The following is a 21,761-nucleotide window of genomic DNA, read 5'->3' on the forward strand; positions in this document are numbered from 1 at the left end:
GAATTCCCTACTTCAGATCAACTGACAGTAGTCCACGCAGGGAGCTATTGATAGAGCCAGGAGTAATAATAACAGCAGCAGTAGTTGTAACATTTATTGAGCGCTTGCTGTGTTCTGGCCATTGTTCTAAGTGTTTTGTACATAGTTCATATGTATGTTTAATACAATGATCTTATTGGGTAGATGCTACTTTCACCCTTATTTTATATAAGAGGAAATTTCACAGAGAGGTGCATTCTCTTGCCCAAGGTCACACAGCCAATATGCAACAGGACCCCGGGCTCCCACATTCATGGCCCCACTGAGAGGTTGTGCTGATCTGCTGTAGAGCACATCCTAGCCCACCATACTCCATGCAGGAAACCCAGGCCTCCTGCTGTAGGCTGAGTCTGGGTAGCAGGACACCAGCCCATAGTGAGGGCAGAGCCCCAGGACCAAGAACAGGAAGGGAGAGTTGGGAGCAGTGGTTCTCAGCCTGGCTGCATATTAGAATCCCTCCGGAGCTTTACAAAGTCCTGATGCCCAGGCCACGACCCAGACCAGTTAAAGCAGAACCTCTGAGGTGGACCCAGGCCTCAGTATCTTTTAAAGCTCCCCAGGTAAAATTCAGCATCCAGCCAAGGTGAGGGGCTACTAGTTTAGAGGTCTCTGACTTAGGAAAAGGAGCTGTGGGTTAATATTGGCCTGAGTTTGAGCTGTGTGGCTTTGTACCAGTCGCTTAACTTCTCTGAGCCTCAATTTCCCCATCTGTGGAAAGGTATAGTAAGTTCCCTTATCTTACAAAGGAGTTGAGACGGCCCAATAAGGCGATGTCTGTAAGGCTCTGATCGCAGAGCTGGCACACATCCTGACAATGAAAGAGGAGGTGAAGCCGACTAGGCCCTGGCCACAGGCTCAGGTCTGAGCAGGGCCACCACGGAGGCAGAGCGGCCACCACGAAGGCAGAGCGGCCATCACTGGAATGGACTCTTGGGCTGTTTGGAGTCCTGCAGGAGCCCTGGTGGTGCAGTGGATATAGTGCTCATCTGTTAACCCAAAGGTCAGCAGTTCCAACTCACCAGCTACTCCATGGAAGAAATACGTGGCAGTCTGCTTCCATAAAGATTTCAGCCTTGGAAACCCTATGGGGTAGTTCTATGCTCTCCTGTAGGGTCAGTACGAGTCAGAATCAGCTCGACGGCAATGGGTTTGGTCTGGGGAGTACTGTATGGGCAAGGCTGCCTGGTGCCCCATCCCAGCCCCTTCTGACTTGAACTTTTCTCAAGGGACTTGACATTTCTGAAGGGGGCTTGTGATGGGCAGGCTATTGGGGCAGGGGTAAGTAGCTCTCTGATTGCAGGAGCACAATGACATACACTCACCACAAGATGGCAAGAAACCCACTCACTGGGGGAGAACACCAGCCAGGCCTAAGGCGAATACAAGTTATTTGGGAATAATACAAAGATTTAACAAGGACTTTTTTTCCCCTCAGTACTCGGTATACACTAAGTTCTTTCTTTACATTATTTCATTTCATTTCTTGCAACAGTCCTGTGGTAGGCACCATCAGTCTCCTTTAGAAGGTGAAGAAATGGAGGTGGTGCACCTAGTAACTGGCAGCACTGGATTTGAACCCGGTCAGTCTGACTCCAGAGTCTTGGTGGGCAGTGGTTAAAGTGCTCGGCTGCTAACGAAAATGTCTTCTGTTAGCACCCACCACCTGCTCAACACTACAGAGGAGAAAGATGTGGCAGAATGTGGCAGGCAGCTTCCCTAAAGTTTTTCAGCCTTGGGAACCCTACGAAGCACTTCTACTCTGTCCTACAGGGTCTCTGAGTCAGAACTGATGTACCTCAGTGGGTTTGGTTTCTTTTCAGTTTAGCTCCAGATGAGTCTCTTAACTCCTGAGGTCACAGAAGGTCAGAGCTGCTAGGCCCTGTGGAAATCCAGTCCTGTGGTTCCTAAACCTATCTGACTCTACAAATCACCTGAGGCTCTTTTAAGGAGAATTCCAAATTCCCAGTCCCCAGCTCAGGCACAAAATTACAATCTCCCAGGAAAAGAGACCTCTGAATATATGTGGTTAAAAGAGTCCCTGTTTTGGAAACATGGATCTGCTCCCAGAGCCAGAGGGTGACTGGCCTAAGGTCACAGAGCTAATCCCTCCAATCTCTTAATACCCTCTGATCTAGAAGCCAGACCCCAAAGGAAAGATGAGACAGTGCCTGCCCAGCCCTGGACGGTGGTAGCAGCAGGGAGGGACATGTGTCTTTCTTCATCTTTTGAATAACTTTGTGAATACATATTGTGTGGATTTGATTAGCATTGCTAATTTCCCTCCACAACAGAATTATGCTAATAATTTGTGGATATACTTTTCCCCAGTAACTGTACGCAATTTAGGTTTTATTATTTTTCTTATTTTTTCTTACTTAATTTTTTTTTTAATTTGATAGGTGTTTAAGTTTGTATTCAAATTTTTTAGATCACAGTCATTGCTATGTTTGAGCCCATCGTTTCAGCCACTGTGTCAGTCCATCACATTGAGGGTTTTCATCTTTTTCTCTGACCTTTAATTTACTAAGCATGATGTCCTTCTCCAGGAACTGGTCCCTCCTGATAACATATCCAAAATAAGTAAGACAAATTCTTGCCTTCCTTGCTTCTAACGAGCATTCTGGCTGTACTTCATCCAAGACAGATTTGTCGTTCTTCTGGCAGTCCATGGTGTATTCAATATTCTTCGTCAACACCATAGTTCAAAGGTGTCAGTTCTTCTTCAGTCTCCTTCATTCATTGTTCAGCTTTCGCAGGCATGTGAGGCCACTGAAAACACCATGGCCTGAGTCAGGTGCATCTTCTTCCTCAAAGGAAGATTTCTGCTCTTTACACTTTAAAGAAGACTTTTGCCACAGATTTGCCCAATGAAATATGCCATTTGATTTCTTGACTGCTGTTTCCATGGGTGTTGATTGTGGATCAAGTAAAATGAAATCCTTGACAACTTCACTCTTTTCTCCATGTATCATGATGTTGCTTATCGGTCCAGTTGTGAGGATTTTTTTCCTTATGTTGAGATGTAATCCTTACTGAAGGCTGTAGTCTTTGATCTTCATCAGTAAGTGCTTCAAGTCCTCTTTGTTTTCAGCAAGCAAGGTTGTGTCATCTGGGTGATGCAGGTTGTGAAGGAGACTTCCTCCAATCCTGATGCCACATTCTTCTTCATAGAGCCCAGCTTCTCTGATTATTTGCTCAGAATACAGATCAAATATGTATAGCGAAAAGACACAACTCTGCTGCATACCTTTCCTGATTTTAAACCATGTAGTATCCCCTTTTATTGTTAGAATGACTGCCTCCTGGTCTATGCACAGGTTCCACATTAGTGCAATTAAGAGTTCTAGAATTTACCTTCTTCATGATGTTATCCATCATTTGTTATAACTCACACAGTAGAATGCCTTTGCATTCCCAATTTATTAAACCAAATGAGACAAATTAATATTTATTGTTACAGTAATCAGTACAATTGGTAGGTCTATTTTTGAGGAAGAAAAAATAGCTCTTTTTTGAGCTTCTCCCTTTATGTTTCTGTTTATTCACCATAAGCTTTGTACTCCTGCCTGAGTGGCAGAGGAGGGAAGAAACTCCAGGTTCTCAAATGGAGGCTGTCAAGGTACAACCTATTGCCATACAGTTGATTCTAACTCGTAGTAACCCTATAGGACAGAACAGAGCTTCCCCGTCGGGTTTCCAAGGCTGTAATCCTCACAGAAGCAGACTGCCACATCTTCCTCCCAAGGAGCAACTAGTGGGCTTGAATCATTGACCTTCAGTTAGCAGCCAAAATGTCAACCACGTTTAACCTCTGCATCACCAGGGCTCCTTGTTCTCAAGGAGGAGGGATGGAATTGGTACCCGCTCATGGAAAAACCGCTATTCATTTCAGACTCTTACTTTTTTGCTGTGCACCCTACTGGTTCTTCAGTGGCTGTGACCATATAACTCTAGGGTCACTCCCCTTGTGATGGGACAAAAAGGGTCAGTGAGAGGCTGGGTACAGCCTTTCCCCCTTTCCTGGCCCACCAAAAGAGCCCTGTAACTGGTGCTCCAATTTCTCCTCCACTCCTCCTCCCTTCCTAAAGAAGACTGAGTCTCCCCTGCAGGACAAGTAGCCACGCTGAGCTGGGTGTGGAAGAGGAGAGATTTCTTGCTGTGAGATGGAGACTGAAATGAGTGGCCCAGAGCAGCTTCAGGGTGAGAGGGAGAGGGACAGGAGAGGACACGGAATTTTAATTAGTTTGCGGTGGACTGTGTATAAGAACTCTTTAAAGTCCTTTGAGTGGCATGAGTAAAGAATGAAATTCTTTTTTAATTACCCTAGCTTACTGAGCTGCATTTCCTGAATCAGATACTGTTCTTAGACTGAATCACATAGTCCTGTGCTTTATTAGGGTTTCACTCTTTTTAATGTAGACTTGGGCATGTGGCTCTCAAGGATCTGATACCGTGCTGTCTTGGTTCCTGACATTCTTGCAACCCAACACCATGGTCACACCCTGCACACTGTCATCACCTGAAACTGCTCCACCTGAGATGACAATTCAGACATCCCACTCTGTGATGACAGTCTCCGTCCTCTGGGCCTTACTCACTCACCTCTACCACACTTCTCCTTTGACCTCATTGGGACTTCTAGCTCATTAGTCCCAATTTTTCAAGCCAAACATCTTTCCCCCTTTCTTTAGACAGGAGAACCCACATATTGCTGATGTAGCACCTGGATCCAGCCATCCCTGAAAGTATTCCCTGGGGTTATCTGATACATGACTCACTTTCTGAGATATACCGGTCTGCGCTGGCTTCTGTTGTTTGAAACTGACATGACTCATACAGTGTCCCTCTACAGCGCTAGACAAGGTTTCCTTAAATATGGTTGTTCAACAGTCATGTGGAAACATTTTTTTTCCCTTGAAATCTTTATGTGAATTATAACCCGTACAGAACAAAATGTGTACAACTTAATGCAGTATTATAAAGCAATCTCTCCTGTAATCCTATCTGGGTCAAGAAAGAGAACATTGTCAGGCTCCAAAAGCCCCCAACCTGCTCCTTTCCTGGCACAAGCCCCCGCCTCCCTTTAAAGGGAACCACCAGCCTGACCTTTATTGGAGTCACTTTCTTGCTTTTCTAGATAATTTCAACCTAAATATGCTTCCCTGAACACTATGGTTTAATTTTTCCTGTTATGCAGATTTAGGAGCCCCGTTGGCATAGTGGTTAAGTGCTATGGCTGCTAACCAAGAGGTCGGCAGTTTGAATCCGCCAGGCGCTCCTTGGAAACTCTATGGGGCAGTTCAACTCTGTCCCACAGGGTCGCTATGAGTCAGAATCGACTCGATGGCAGTGGGTCTGGTTTTTTGGCTTGGTGGTGCAGTGGTTAAGCACTGAGCTGCTAACCAAGAAGTCAGAGGCTTGAAGCCACCAGCTGCTCCATGGGAGAAAGATGTGGCAGTCTGCTTCCGTCAAGATTACAGCCTAGAGAACCCTGTGGGGCTGCTCTACTTTGTCCTATAGAGTCGCTATGAATCGGAATTCACTCCACAGCAAGGGTTTTTTTTTTTTTTATGGAGATTTATGAAATGAAACTAATGATTAATCTTATTGTTGTTGTTAGCTGCCATGGGGTAGGCATGGGGACCTTGTGTGTAACAGAAAGCAACATGGACCGGCCCTGCCCATCTTCATGATTGTTGGTATGTTGGATAATGGATGTTTGCAGCTGGTCTCATTGTCAGTCGTTCAATATCAGCAAATATCACAAAAGCACGTGAATGACACAAAGTCTTGAAGCCTTTACTCCGTCTTTGTCTTTGAGGTCAAGGTGACTTTAAGGAGTGAGCTGTTCACCAGTCATATTTTGGTGACTTCCAACCTGAAGGCCTTGTCTCCCAGCACTGTGTCAGACAATGTTCTGTTGTTGTTCATAAACTTCTCAGTGGCTGATTTTCAGAAGTAGATCACCAGGCCTTTCTTCCCGGTCTGTCTTAGTCTGGAGGCTCCACTGAAACCTGTCCACCATGGGTGATCCTGCTGGTATTGGAAGTACAGGTGGCATAGGTTCCAACATCTCAGAGACATGCAGGTCACCACACTACGACAAAGTGACAGACAGGTGGCTACTAATCTTAACGAAGCCAAATTTGTCAGCATTTTCATCCACAGTTCATGCTTCTGTGCCGTGAAAAGAAATCTTTCACTACCCTGAGGCTTTCATTCTACATTTTTTCTTTCACCCCGTCCCTGGATGGCACAGTCTGTTACCTGCTGACCTACTAACTGAAAGGTTACAGAGTGTAGTCCACCCAGAGGCACCTCAAATAAAGACCTGACAATCTGCTGCTGAAAAACCAGCCACTAAAACCCTGGGGAGCCCAGTTCTGCTCGGACACACTCGCGGTCGCCTTGAGTCAGAATCCACTGAACAGCAGCCGGTACTTATGTCTTTGTTCTCACAGCTCTGGCTCTCTGGTCTTTGTTATAAAAGGTCTTTCTGAACATATAGCTTATATTTCCTGAATATTGGCTACATTTCTGTGTTCAAACCATCTGGAATTGACTTTTTATGTGGTCATGGTAAGACGTAGGAGCCCTGGTGGTGCACAGTTAAGAGCCTGCCTGCTATCCAAAAGGTCATCAGTTCAAATCCACCTGCTGCTCCTTGGAAAGGCTATGTAGGGGGCACTTCTACTCTGTCCTATAGGGTCACTATGGGTCAGAACCTAGTGGACGGCAATGGATTTGGCTTTTTGGTTCTTTTGGTAAGAGGTTGGGGGTTCTCACTGAATTGAAATTCCACTGCTGTTACACATTAAATATATGTTGGGATCTGTTCTGTACTCTATTCTGCCTCACTGACTTCTTCATCATTTTCTTGAACATTGGTGGACAGGTGTTGGCAGGAGTCACAGTTCTGGATAGACCCGCCCCTCCCCGTGTCATTGGCCAGACTTGAAGGGCTGGTGGCCCAGATTACGGCAGGCTTCTAGCAAGGCCCTCCCAGTGCAGAGATGGGATTGTTGCTTTTCTGCCTAACAGCCTTCCAGCCACTCACAGTTCCCCCATCTGCTGCCCACCAGCAGGACTAATCCCATTACAGCTTTTAATCTGTTTATTCAGTTCCTACATGAGTTCCCAGACTCCCAGGTCAGCTCTCTTCCCTGCAAGTAATCCCCATCTGGCCCTGTTTCCCCTTCTCTGATTCCATCTCCACCCCTCCTCAGAACTCAGCCCCCTAGAACTCCACTGTGCTGCCTAAACCTCAGAAAACTCACGGCAATCCCGTGTGTGTCAGAGTAGAACTGTGCTCCGTAGGGTTTTCAGTGGCTGATTATTTGGAAGCAGATCACCAGGCCTTTCTTCTGAGGTGCCTCTAGGTGAACTTCGGTCTGAAGCCTTTCAGTTCGCAGATGAGCCCATTAACCATTGCAGCACCCAAGGACCCGGGCATGGGAGGTGCCCTAGAATGTGCTGTCTTTGAACATTTCCCTCACCTTCTAGCTCTTCTGGAAACCTGGCTCTCCCCAGGGACACTGCTTCCTCTCCCACTACGGCCAGTGGTGGCTGTTTTCTCTCCCTCACTCTCCTGCCACAGGCCGGGAAGTGGGGTCAGTGACCTCCTTACTCCTCATTATCTCTTCCAGGATATAATCTTTTCCTCTTCCCCCTAAACTCCCAGCTTTGAGTTTCCTGCTATTTGACAATACCATTGTTGCAGACATTTCAGGACCTCAGGCCCCTGAGTAGTGCAAATTCATTGCACTCATCTACTAACCTAAAGGTTGGCCGTTTGAACCCAACCAGTGGCACTGTGGAAGAAAGGCCTGGCTCTCTGCTGCTGTAAAGGTTACAGCCAAGAAAACCCTATGGAGCAGCTCTATTCTTTAACACGTGGCATCGCCAGGAGTCGGAATAACTTGACAGCAAGGAGTTTAGTCTTTAGTTGAGTCACTCCTCATTCCTTGAGGATTATAGCACCGGACTCACTGCGCTTTTCACTAGCACGATTGCTGCCATAATTTTCGATGCTGTCAGTGATCACATAGACGATCCTTCCCACATCCTGGCTTCTCAGTCCCCTGACTGTTCTCCTCCGGTTATCCTGCCTGTCACCGGACATAATGTATGATGTCATGATTAGGTATGGCCTTATGGTCAGGTATGACCTCGTGGTCATTTTCTTGGAGTAGAAGTCATCTTCATCTGGCAGGTCAACTGGAGGTGGATAACCTAAGATAGTTGGCCAGTTGGTACTGGCCATCAGTTGGGCCTGGCTGTCCATGTGCCCTCCTGTGCTCAAGGATGTAGGCCAGGGTGTTTCAGGGCAGCAAGAGAAAGAGTGGAAGCCTCAGACCTCTGGTGACTTGGGCTCAGAACTCCCACAAAGCCACTTCTGCCACATTCTGTTGGTCACAGCATGCCACATTACAACTCAGATTTAAGGGGTTGAGAAATAGACTCCAGCTCTTGATGGGAACAGCAGTAGTCAAGCTGCAAAGTGGTGTGCATTCAGGGATGGGAGGAATTTGTGGACTTTTTTTTTTCCCCTTTGCAATCTACTGCAGTGTGTTAGCTTGTAGCAATTTACTTGATTGAGTGACTAAAACTTGCACTCAGTAATGGCCTACATGCTGTGGAAAACAGATTGGTGGTTCCTCGAATAGATAAACGCAGATTTACCGTATGACCCAGCAACTACTCCTATGTGTATACCCAGAGAATTGAAGCAAGGACTCAAACAGATGCTTGTACACCAATGTTCACTGCAGCATTACTCCTAACAGCCAAGTGTCCATCCCCAGGGGACTGGAGAAACAAAATGCAGTACATAGATACAATAGAGTATTGCTCAGCGGTAAAAATTAAGTTCTGATGCATGCTGCCAAATGGATGAATGTTGAAAACATTACGCTGAGTGACAAAAGTCAGTCACAAAAAAACAAATATTCTATGATCCAATTTATATGAAATATCTAATGAAATATCTAGAACGGGCAAATGCAGAGAGTCAAAAATTGATTAGTGGTTACAAGCAGCTGGGGGCAGGGGAAATGGGGAGATATTGCTTCAGGGAAACTGAGTTTCTTTTTCAGGTGATGAAAAACTTTTGGACATAGATAGTGGTGATGGTTGCAGTCATGTGGTGACTACAATTAACATCACTGAATTGTACACTTAAAATGGTTAAAATGATGCATTTTTGTTATATATTTTACTACAACGAAAAAGAAAGAAGGAAACAGACTCCACGTGTTGATGGCGCACGCACAGGGTTCGGGAGAATTTCTTCGATTTTTTTGTTTTGTTTTTATCAATCTACTGCAGTGTGTTAGCCTGTGCTGCTGGTAGAGGGGTCACCATTTGACCTGGTTGAATGACTAAAACTTGAATTCAACAATGACCTACAGTCAGGGAGGTTGAGGTGCTGGAGCTCTCTGGAAGAACATAGAAGAAAAGGTCCAAACATGTAGGAAGATAGAAACATTGAAGTGAGTATATTAAATGCGACCTGCACATCCCCTCCACATTACATTCCCTGAGAAGTCCCTGAGGACACAGCCAATCCTATGGCATTGGAAATACCTTAGGAAGGAGAGTATCAGTGTCCTTGAAAAGCTCTGTGCTGGCTGTTTCCATTGGCCAGGGGTAATGGTGGGAGAGCCACCAGTGAGATGGGCCCCATACATCTGTAGAAATGCTGGAATCCTGGAGGCGTTGCTGGGTGCCATCAAGTTGATTCCTATTCATCGTGATTATGTGTGACAGAGTAGAACTGCCCCATAGTGTTTTCTTGGCTGGAATCTTCATGGAAGCAGATCACCAAGTCTTTCTCCCACAAAACATCTGGGTGGGTTCCAAACGCCAACTTTCCAGTTAGCAGCTGAGCTCTTAACCATGGTGCCATCAGGGCTTCTTGGAATCCTGCAGAAGCAGAGGCCAAGAGTCAGCATTCACCCCCAGAGACATAGTGGGCGTTGGGAAATGGTGATCAGAAAAAGCCTATGAAATGTTTTAACCTACAGGGATTTCGATGGTGGCTAATGGACCATAGTGATCCTAGGAATAAAATAGATGGCCAACCTACTACAATATTACTTGATCTATAGAGCAGAAAATCTTCAAGTCTGGTAGCCAGACCCCTGAGTTAGTTGCCACAATAACAGTTGCAGCCTCCTACCTAGTTTCTGGGCCTAATTTTGTTCATAGACCTGGAGCCCATTTGATTGAATTGAGGCCAGATTTCCCTTGAGGCAGGACCTTGTACAATTCCACAAACATGTCCTGTAAAGCTTTTGCCACGCTTGCCTTAAAGGACCCTGCAGCCATTTATTAGAGTAAGGGAAAGGGACATTCCCAGGATTTTTGGAGTTTACTAGATAATTGGATTTTGTCATTCCTTCATTTATGATTGTGGAAAATAGAAGGTAACAAACCATTTTCCATTTCACTAATCTTCACAGGTACAGTCTAGTGACATTAAATATGTTCACCATGTTGGTCAACCATCATCATTCCCAAATTTTCCCATCACTCTTAACAAAAGCTCAGTGTTCCCAAAGTGTTGTGTCTCCCTTTCCCCCTCCCCCCTCCTGCCTCTGATAGCTTCTAATAAATTTTGATCTCTAGAAATTAGCCATGGAAACCCGGGTTGCATAGTGGTTAAGTGCTACGGCTGCTAATCAAAGGGTCGGCGGTTGGAATCCACCAGGCGCTCCTTGGAAACTCTAGAGGGCAGTGCTACTCTGTCCTATAGAGTCGCTATGAGTTGGAATCAACTCGACGGCACTGGGTTTGGTTGTTTTCTTTTCTTTCTTTTTTTGGATACATTAGCCTAGTCTAGATATTTCCCGTAAGTGGGACCATATAATATCTGTCCTTTTGTGACTGACTTATCTCACTCAGCATAATCTTTTCAAGGTTCATGCATGTCATGGCAAATATCAACTTTATTTCTCTTTACGCCGGAGTACTATTCCCTTGTATGGGTGTACCACATTTTGTTCATCCACTCATCTGTTGGTGGACATTTAGACCGTTTCCACCTTTTGGCTATTGTGACTACTGCTGCAATGAACATGGTTTTACAAATATCTGCTTGCATTCCTGCTGTTAATTCTTTGGGACATATGCCCACTAGTGGGATTGCTGGGTCATATGTGTAAAAATCGTGGCATGGGGGGGGGGGGTCCGACCTCCTCTAACTTCACAGGGGGGAGGAGAATCATTATCAGCACCAAAAGCCCAGGGCTGACTCCTATGAGGTGGAGGCCAGACACCCTCTCCTTCCAAACTTTTTACACTTCTGACACCAACCTTCCCTCCCACGGCTCTCCCTACTTCTGTGCTGGGTTCAATAGCTCCTGCAATGGCCACACAGAACTCACAAACTGTACTTACAGTTTAGTGGATTATTAGGGAAGTAAGAGGTTACACTCCATGTTCAGGAACACTCAGGATACTGTTCTTTGATCAGCAGGGCCTGTTTTCAGCTGTGCCACAGACAGGCGTCTCTCTGGCCTTCGGCTCCTACATCTTAGACCTCTTGGGCTGGTTCAGCCTCTGCCCTTCTCAGGCAAGTGTTACAAAGGTCTTTTAGCTCTACCAATAAGTGCCTGGAGGCACCTTGGGAGAAAGGCCTGGCAATCTACTTCCAAAGGTTACAACATTTGAAAACCCTATGGGGTAAGGTTCTATTCTGACACACAGGGTTTCTATGAGCTGGAATTCACTTGATGGTAATTTCTTTTGGCATGTGAATTCTGCCAACATATTGTGAGCACAGACATTGTATTGAAGATCACTAGAAAGGAAGGTCAACAAAGAGAAACAATGTATCCAAGAGAGACTGGGACCACAGGAATGCTGATGTCAATTCCACCTAATTACTCCTTCTTACAACAGTGATGTTGGAGCCCTGGTGGTGCAGTGGCTAAGACCAAAATGTTGCTAACCAAAAGGCCAGCAACTCGAATCTACCAGGTGCTCCTGGAAATCTTCTGGAGCAGTTCTACCTGTCCTATACATTCATTATGAGTCAGAATTGACTAGACCTCAACTTTTGTTTTGTTTTGTAACAGTGATAATCCACCCTGTGGTGGCTCTTACAAGGATCTGAACTCACTGTTATATAGTAATATTTCCCAGAAAGTAGAAAAATGAATAAAGATTTGAGGAATCTGGTATTTTTTTTCTGCCATCTGCACAACAAACATTTGCACTATTCCGAAGACGTGTTTTGAAGAAGTATTCTTCATCCAGAGTGACTCCCACAGAGGGTCACATGAATACTGGAAATAAGCAAAGTAGTGTCCCAGCCTTTACACCCATGATTGCAATTGTAGTTTCCATTACCCAGGAAAAGCTACGTATGGGAATGCTCACCTGAAAAGATAGAGGCTCTTAGGTTGGAAAGGGAAGCTAGAATATTTGTGTATGTGTGTGTATTTAGACTTACAAATGTTAAATTAATCCCTAGGTTTATTAATATAGAGCCAAACCTTAAAAAACCTCACCTGTCTCTGAAGGCTGAGTAAAGAAACAATCCCCATCCCACATACACAAACCATAGAGCATGCATACTCTCCAATTACAGGTTTCCATTTTCAGGTAGATTATTCCCTTGGTGTTGATTATTCTCAGTATCAATTATTTAGAATACAGCGGGTCCTATAATGATATTTCCAATCTAAGGAGCATTAAGATACAGCATTGCTAAGGTCAATGCAAACATAATGCTTCTCAGAGAGATGTCTATGGTGTGATGTAGACTAGGTAAATGTGTGATCCACCACCAGAAGGTCTCAATCTCAGCTTTCTGGGTATTCCAGGCTCCAGGTGGATTTTTCTTAGGTACAAAGCAGACTCTGACCCTAAATAAGGAACTGTGCTTGCTAGAGACCTGATGTATACTAGTAATTTACTTACCTTGTCTCATTTAACATATAAAACAAACCTATGGAAGAAGCAAAACCACAACCAAAGTATTATTAGAAAACTGTACATGAATAGGTAGAATATTTTGCTCAAGACTACTCAGCAAGTAGGTAGCCGAATAACAGTTCAAGATACGACTTGATCCCAGAATTCAGAGCTCAACCTGTTAAGCAATGTTTCCCTCTTCCTAGAGGAAACAGTGCTTCCCTTTTCCTAGGAAAACAATGTTTCCCTCTTCCTAGATAAAGAGTATTTCCCTCTTCTTGGAGTAAACAGTATTTCCATCTTCCGAGAGTAAACAGTGTTTCCCTCTTCCCAGAGTAAATACTGTTTCCCTCTTCTTAGAGTAAACAGTGTTTCCCTCTTCCTAGAGTAAACAGTGTGTCCCTCTTCCTAGAGTAAACCTTCTTTCCCTATTCCTAGAGTGAACAGTGTTTGCCTCTTCCTGCAGTAAACCTTGTTTCCCTCTTCCTAGGGTAAACCTTCTTTCCCTATTCCTAGAGTAAACAGTCTTTTCTTTCTTTCCTGTCTTTTCAGTGACCTCTTGCCTTCTTCAGGGATGATGTCCTTGATGTCATTCCACAACTCATCTGGTCTTCGTTCACTAGTGTTCAATGTGTCAAATCTATTCTTGAGATGGTCTCTAAATTCAGGTGGGATATATGCAAGGTCATATTTTGGCTCTCGTGGACTTGCTCTGATTTTCTTAAGTTTCAGCTTGAACTTGCATATGAGCAATTGATGGTCTGTTCCACAGTCGGCCCCTGGCCTTGTTCTGGCTGATGATATTGAGCTTTCCCATGGTCTCTTTCCACAGATGTAGTCAATTTGATTTCTGTGTGTTCCATCTGGCAAGGTCAATGTGTATAAATAGTCATCTTTTATGTTGGTGAAAGAAGGTATTTGCAATGGAGAAGTCGTTGGTCTTGCAAAATTCTATCATTCGATCTCTAGCATTGTTTCTGTCACCAAGGCCATATTTTCCAACTACTGATCCTTCTTCTTTGTTTCCAACTTTCGCATTCCAATTGCCAGTAATTATCAATGCATCTTGACTGCATTTTCGATCAATTTCAGACTGCAGCAGCTGATAAAAATCGTCTATTTCTTCATCTTTGGCCCTAGAGGTTGGTGCGTAAATTTGAATAATAGTTGTATTAACTGGTGTTCCTTGTAGGTGTATGGATATTATCCTATCACTGACAGCATTGTACTTCAGGATAGATCTTGAAATGTTCTTTTTGATGATGAATGCAACACCATTTCTCTTCGAGTTGTCATTCCCAGTGTAGTAGACTATATGATTGTCTGATTCAAAATGGCCAAAACCAGTCCATTTTAGCTCAGTAATGCCTACAATATCGATGTTTATGCATTCCATTTCACTTTTGACAATTTCCAATTCCTAGATTCATACTTCTTACATTCCAGGTTCCGATTATTAATGGACATTTGCAGCTGTTTTTTTCTCATTTTGAGTCGTGCCACATCAGCAAATGAAGGTCCTGAGAGCTTTACTCCATCTATGTCACTAAGGTCAGTGTTGTATTTTTTCACCATACCTATTTAATCTGTATGCTGAACAAATAATCCAAGAAGCTGGACTATATGAAGAAGAACAGGGCATCAAGATTGGAGGAAGACTCATTAACAGCCTGAGTTATGCACATGACACAACGTTGCTTGCTGAAAGTGAAGAGGACTTGAAGCACTTACTAATGAACATGAGAGACCACAGACTTCAGTATGGATTACACCTCAACCTAAAGAAAACAAAATTCCTCAGAACTGGACCCATGAGCAACATCATGATAAATGGAGAAAAGATTGAAGTTGTCAAGGATTGCGTTTTACTCAGATCCACAATCAACAGCCATGGAATCAGCAGTCAAGAAATCAAGAGATGCATTGCGTTGGGCAAATCTGCTGCAAACGACCTCTTCAAAGTGTTGAAGAGCAAAGATCTCACCCCGAAGACTAAGGTGCGCCTGATCAAGCCATGGTATTTTCAATCACATCACTTGAAAGCTGGACAATGGATAAGGAAGACCGAAGAAGAATTGAAGCCTTTTAATTGTGGTGTTGGTGAAGAATATTGAATATACCGTGGACTGCCAAAAGAACGAACAGATCTGTCTTGGAAGAAGTGCAGCCAGGATGCTCCTTAGAGACAAGGATGGCGAGACTGCATCTTACATACTTTGGACATGTTGTCAGGAGGGATCAGTCCCTGGAGAAGAACATCATGCTTGACAGAGTACAGGGTCAGCGGAAAAGAGGAAGACACTCAACAAGGTGGATTGACACAATGGCTGCAACAGTGACCTGAAGCATAACAACAATTGTAAGGATGGCGCAGGACCGGGCAGTGTTTCGTTCTGCTATGCATAGGGTCGCTATGAGTTGGAACCGACTCAGCGGCGCCTAACAACAACAGAGTAAACAGCGTTTCCCTCTTCCTAGGGTGAACAGTGTTTCCCTCTTCCTAGAGTAAACCTTGTTTCCGTCTTCCTAGAGTAAACAGCGTTTCCCTCTTCTTAGAGCGAACAGTGTTTCCCTCTTCCTAGAGCACAGTGTCCTGAGAAACACATGCCCAAGAACTTGACCTATTCGTGGTTTTAAAGCCTGGGTAAAAAGAGTGAAAGAACATTTCTCTTTTGGGGACCCATGCTGCATTTCTTAACAGGGCTTTATTTCTCAAGTAGTAACATCGAGCCAAAAAAATCTCAAGTCTCTGGGCTTTTTAGCCTTCATCACCTACAATCCACCTTCTCTGATTCTGCCCCCTTCTATGTCTTCTCCAGCACTGTTCAACAAGCATATCCTTTACTCAGGCCTCAGCTTTCCAAGCTCACTCCTAGTGTCCCTCACTCCTCAGTTTCATGGGGCCCTAAACCTCCCCATCACCTCCTCCAGACATGTATGTGTCTCATGCCCTGGGTTCGTCTTCACCTGTCTCTCCTCGTTCTCACCCTAACTCCCTTTTTTGTCTTTTCAGAGGAGCATGTGACCATCCACGCCGAGCTCTATCTGAGCCCCAATCAGGTGGGTTTATGCTTGACTTTGATGGTGATGAGATTTTCCATGTGAATACGGAAAAGAAGGAGACGGCCTGGTGTCTTAAAGGATTTGAACGTTTTGCCAGCTTTGAGGCTCAGAGTGCATTGGCCAACATAGCTGTGGACAAAGCCAATCTGGACGTCATGATGAAACGCTTCAACTACACACCGAACCTCAACGGTCCCTCTCTGTTCTGCTTTCCTAGATTTCGGATCTGTAGCTTTCAAATAAATGCTTCAATTCTTTTTTATTGGGACTGACTTTTCCCATGGAGTTACATGGGGTCACATGGGGTTGCCATGAGTTGGAATTGACTTAATGGCAACTAACAACAACAAGAAACCTGTCATAAGCAAGCCCAACATTATCATGCCACAAGCCCAACGGGTTTGTTTCTTCCTTTATGTGCACATGTCTTGTCTATGCCATCCACAGTCACTCACAAAAGTCACAACCCTGAATCCATGGGCTGTGGAGGGAGCCAGGAAGAAGGTCCTTGGATATCTTACACCTCAACTTTGGTTCAAGTTCCAGGGTGACAGTGTCAGAGATTGTTATCTGAGACCATGGCATAGAGTCCCCTTGACACAATTTCAACTGCTCTTTTAACATACTTTGGACCACATTTCAGTGAGGGAGGGGAAGGGACAAATCTCAGCATAGAAGCCTAATATTTGTCATGTGCCCACTCCCCAGAATCTCCAGAGGGTACACTGCTTTTGAACAGCCCTGCAGAATTCCTACAGCCCAACATCCTCATCTCTTCTGTCGACAAATTCTCTCCACCAATGCTCAATGTCGCACTGCTTAAAAATGGAAAACCTGTTATCACAGGAGATTCAGAGACAGTCTTCCTGCCCAGGGAAGACCACTTTTTCCCCAAGTTCTACTATCTCCCCTTCCTACCCTCATCAGAGGACTTCTGTGACTGCCAGGTGGATCACTGGGGACTCAGCAAGCTGCTCCTCAAGCACTGGGGTATGAACCATCCTTCAATCTTCTTTGTTTCATGGTTTCCTCAGATGATGCATGTGTCTGGTCCCTTGGGACCCAGAGTGCCATAACTGCTTTGTACCATTTGGTAAAATCCATATACCTTGTCTTTTGCCATTCCTCAGCTTCCCCTTATCCAGTCTGCAATTCCTTGAATCTGTCATTCTATTTTCTTCTTTAATCTATTAATAACTATTCTCTTGACTAAGTAACTTACATTTTCTACTAAGTGCTTCTCCCTACCATCATTCACTACCCTCTATTCTCTTTTATTTGTTCCCGAGATTTAGAAATGCCAAATCCCTCCCAGAGACAACAGAGAATCTGGTGTGTGCATCCTGGGCCTGGTTCTGGGTGTGGTGGGCATCATTGTTGGTACCATCTTAATCATCAAGGGTGTGTGCAAAGGCAATGCCATTGAATGCTTTGGGCTTCTGTGAGGCAACTGGAGGTGGCTTTGATGTGGTCATAGGAAGACACATATGGAGTTTTCTGAGTGTGTTAATCAGAGTGGGCAAAAGGATATGTCGTGCCTTTAAGGGAATGTGGTTCTTGATTTGCTTTCCTAGGACAGAGTCAGACATGGGTATCATCTGGCATCCCAAAACTCAAGGGTCCCTCATCTCTTTCTAAAAATTAAAAACAAAAACAAAAACAAATTAGGCACTGGAAATTATCTCCAGTGCCTAATAGCATTGTTTCAGATTAGAATACCAAGTCCGTGATCTAGGAAAGTCAGCAACAAGATCTGGGCACTTCCTGGCTTGTTTCCTAAAGGGAGCTGTCAGTCTGACAGCATTTCCTGAGATTGGTTCTTTGGTGTTAGCATAGATTCACTTCATGCAATAGAAACCTCATGGAATCCAATGCCTGTGTTAGCTTCTGCCTGTCATAGAAGTGCTGTTGGATGCTCTAAAAGAAGGTTGCACATGGCCTGTTCATTCATGCTCACCTGGACAGTATGGTACAGCAGTTCACGTCAGAGGAGTTACATTTACTAGTGGTCTGATGATCTTAAGAGACTTTCTGAAAGTCAAAAAATTAAGGGAGGAGAGGAAGGAATCTGAAGAAGAGAGCTCAAAAGAGTCATGTTAAGCTTCTTAGTAACTCTGTGCATGCTACTACAGGTTATGGGCTTTCTTAGAGAAGATCAATGAAGAAATTTCTGCTTTAATAGATTTACGATGTCAGCAGGACTCCAATTTTTCACCTCTGTGAAGACAAGCATTCTTCAGCGCTTTGAAGCCTAAACATCCACCCCAAGAACGATGATGCCTTCCCCTGATATCCCCATGCTCTAACATCTATTGGACTTATCTCTCTATTACTCCTTCTTGTATCTATTTTCCCTCCATTTCCTACCATCATTTTGCACCATGCAATGTACCTGGAATAGACCCCATAGGATCCTTTCTCTGCCATGGAATCTTCTGAACATTTCACAAGGTCACCTCTTGTAAACTTACTGCTTGACGTTTCTCCAAACTGACTTTTTTCTGAATATTAAAAAGACTTGGATAGGTCTTAGGTAGAGTTTTCAGTGTCTGATCCAGTTCTTCCCAGTGGTGGGGAATATATGTTATTCTTCCATCCTGAAATGTCTGAATGTTGAATATATATTATAAGCTTTGGAATTAGTCATAAATATCCACTTTTGTTAGGGTTTGGTATACTTCTGAGTATCTATAGGCAAACCAGTTGCTATAGTCCAGTGTGAGCACAAAGCTGGCACACATCCTTACTATGAAAGAGGAGGTGGGGCCATCTAGGCCCTAGCCACAGGCTCAGGTCTGAGCAGGGCTACCAGGGAGGCAGAGAGGCCCTGACAACTCGCCATCTCTGGAATGGACTCTCGGGCTACTGGGAGTCCTGTAGGAGCCCTGGTGGTGCACTGGTTATAGCGCTTATCTGCTAACCCAGTGGTCAGCGTATCAAACCCACCAGCCACTTCATGGAAGAAATACATGGCAGTCTGCTTCCATAAAGATTTCAGCCTTGGAAGCCCTATGGGGGAGGTCTATGCTGTCCTACAGGGTCAGCATGAGTCAGAATCAACTCGATGGCAATGGGTTTGATTTGGGGAGTCCTGTACAAACAAGGCTGTCAGGTGCCCCATCCCAGTCCCTTCTGCCTTGAACTTTTGTCATGGGACTTCACATTTCTGAAAGGGGCTTGTGATGGGCAGGTGATTGAGGGAGGGGCAAGTGGCTCTGTGAATGCACGAGCGCAATGACATATATTGACCACAAGGTGGCGAGAAACCCACTCACTAGGGGAGGACACCAGCCAGGCCTAAGGGGAATACAAGTTACTTGGGAATAATACAAAGATTTAACAAGAACCTTTTTCCCCTCAGTACTCGATATATACTAAGTTCCTTACATATTTCATTTCGTTTCTAGGTGCCATTAGTCTCTTCAGAAGGTGAAGAAATGGAGCTGGTGCAGCTAGTAACTGGCAGCACTAGGATTTGAACCCAGTCAGTCTGACTCCAGAGCCCTGGTGGGCAGTGGTTAAAGCCCTCATCTGCTAACCAAAAGGTCTTCTACTGGAACCCACCACCCTGTCAGTGCTACAGGGGAGAAAGATGTGGCAGTCAGCTTCCGTGAAGATTTACACCCTTGGGAACCCTATGAAGCACTTCTACTCTGTCCTACAGGGTCTCTTGGAGTCAGAATACGCACCACATGGAGTTTGGTTTCTTTTCAGTTTGGATCCAGATTAGCCTCTTAACTCCTGAGGTCACAGAAGGTTCCAGCTGCAAGGCCCTGTGGAAATCCAGTCCTGTGGTTCCTAAAGCTGTCTGACTCTACAAATCACCTGAAGCTCTTTTAAGGAGAATTCCAAATTCCCAGTCCCCAGGTGGGGCACAAAATTAGAATCTCCCAGGAAAAGAGACCTGGGAATGTATGTGGTTAACAAGAGTCCCTCTTTTGAAATCATGGATCTGCTCCCGGACCCAGAGGGTGACTTCCTCAAGGTCACAGAACTAATCCCACCAAACTCTGAATACCCTCTGATCTAGAAGCCAGGCCCCAAAAGAAAGATGAGACAGCGTCTGCCCAGCCCTGGAGGGTGGTAGCAGCAAGGAGGGAGATGTGTCTTTCTTCACCTTTTCAGTGACTTTGTGAATACATATTGTGTGGTATTTGATTAGTATCGCCAATTCCCCCCCACGACAGAGTTATACTCATAATTTATGAATATACTTTTCCCCAGTGACTACCAGATTTAGGTTTCATTATTTTCCTTATTTTGTCTATTTAATAGGTTTTTTTTTTTTATTAATTTGATAGGTGTTTAAGTTTGCCTTAAAATTTATAAGATCACAGTTGTTGCCATGTTTGAGCCCACTGTTGCAGCCACTGTGTCAATCCATCACATTGAGGGTCTTTACCTTTTTCCCTGACCTCTACTTTACCAAGCATGATGTCCTTCTCCAGGGGTGGGTCCCTTTTGATAACATGTCTAAAATAATGGAGAGAAAGTCTTGCCATCCTCACTTCTAACGAGCATCCTGGCTGTACTTCATCCAAGACAGATTTGTCATTCTTCTGGCAGTCCACAGTATGTTCAATATTCTTCGCCAACACCATAGTTCAAAGGTGTCAGTTCTTCTTCAGACTTCTTCGTTCATTGTTCAGCTTTCGCAGGCGTGTGAGGCGATTGAAAACACCATGGCCTGAGTCAGGTGCATCTTCCCCCTCAAAGGAAGATTTCTGCTCTTTACACTTTAAAGAAGCCTTTTGCCTCAGATTTGCCCAATATAATATGTCATTTGATTTCTTGACTGCTGTTTCCATGGGCGTTGATTGTGGATCAAGTAAAATGAAATCCTGGGCAACTTTACTCTTCTCTCCGTGTATCATGATTTTGCTTTTCAGTCCGTTTGTGAGGATTTTTTTTTTGCTTATGTTGAGAAGTAATCCACACTAAAGGCTGAAATCTTTGCTCTTCATCAGTAAGTGCCTCAAGCCCTCTTTGTCTTCAGCAAGCAAAGTTGTGTCCTCTGGGTCACGCAGGTTGTTAATGAGTCTTCCTCCAATCCTGATGCCGCGTTCTTTTTCATAGACTCCAGCTTCTCTGATTACTTCCTCAGCATACAGATTGAATATGTATAGTGAAAAGACACACCTCGGACACATACCTTTCTTGATTTTAAACCATGCAGTATCCCCTTTTTGTGTTTAAATGACTGCCTCTTGGTCTATGCACAGGTTCCACATGTACACAGTTAAGAGTTCTGAAATTTCCATTCTTCACAATGTTATCCATAATTTGTTATGACTCAAACAGTATAAAGCCTTTCCACTCCCAATTTATTATATCAAATAAAACAAATTCATGTTTACTGTTCTGGTAATTAGTAAAACTACTAGGTCTATTTTTGAGGAAGAGAAAATAGCTCTTCTTTGAGCTTCTACCTGATTGTTCCTGTTTATTCAGCATAAGCTTTGTTCTCCTGCCTCAGTGGCAGAGGAAGGGAGAAATTCCAGGTTCTCAAATGGAGGCTCTTGAGGTACAACTAGTTGCCATCAAGTCGATTCTGACTCCTAGTGACCCTATAGGACACTTTACAGAAGCCGACTGCCACATCTTTCTCCCATGGAGCAACTGATGGGTTAGAACCACTGACCTTGCAGTTAGCAGCCAAAAGATCAACCATGTTTAACCACTGCACCACCAGGGCTCCTTGGTCTCAAGGTGGACGGATGGAATTGGTACCTTTTTTA

This window comes from Loxodonta africana, chromosome 1 (genome assembly GCF_030014295.1).
Source record: "Loxodonta africana isolate mLoxAfr1 chromosome 1, mLoxAfr1.hap2, whole genome shotgun sequence".
Lineage (NCBI taxonomy): Eukaryota > Metazoa > Chordata > Mammalia > Proboscidea > Elephantidae > Loxodonta > Loxodonta africana.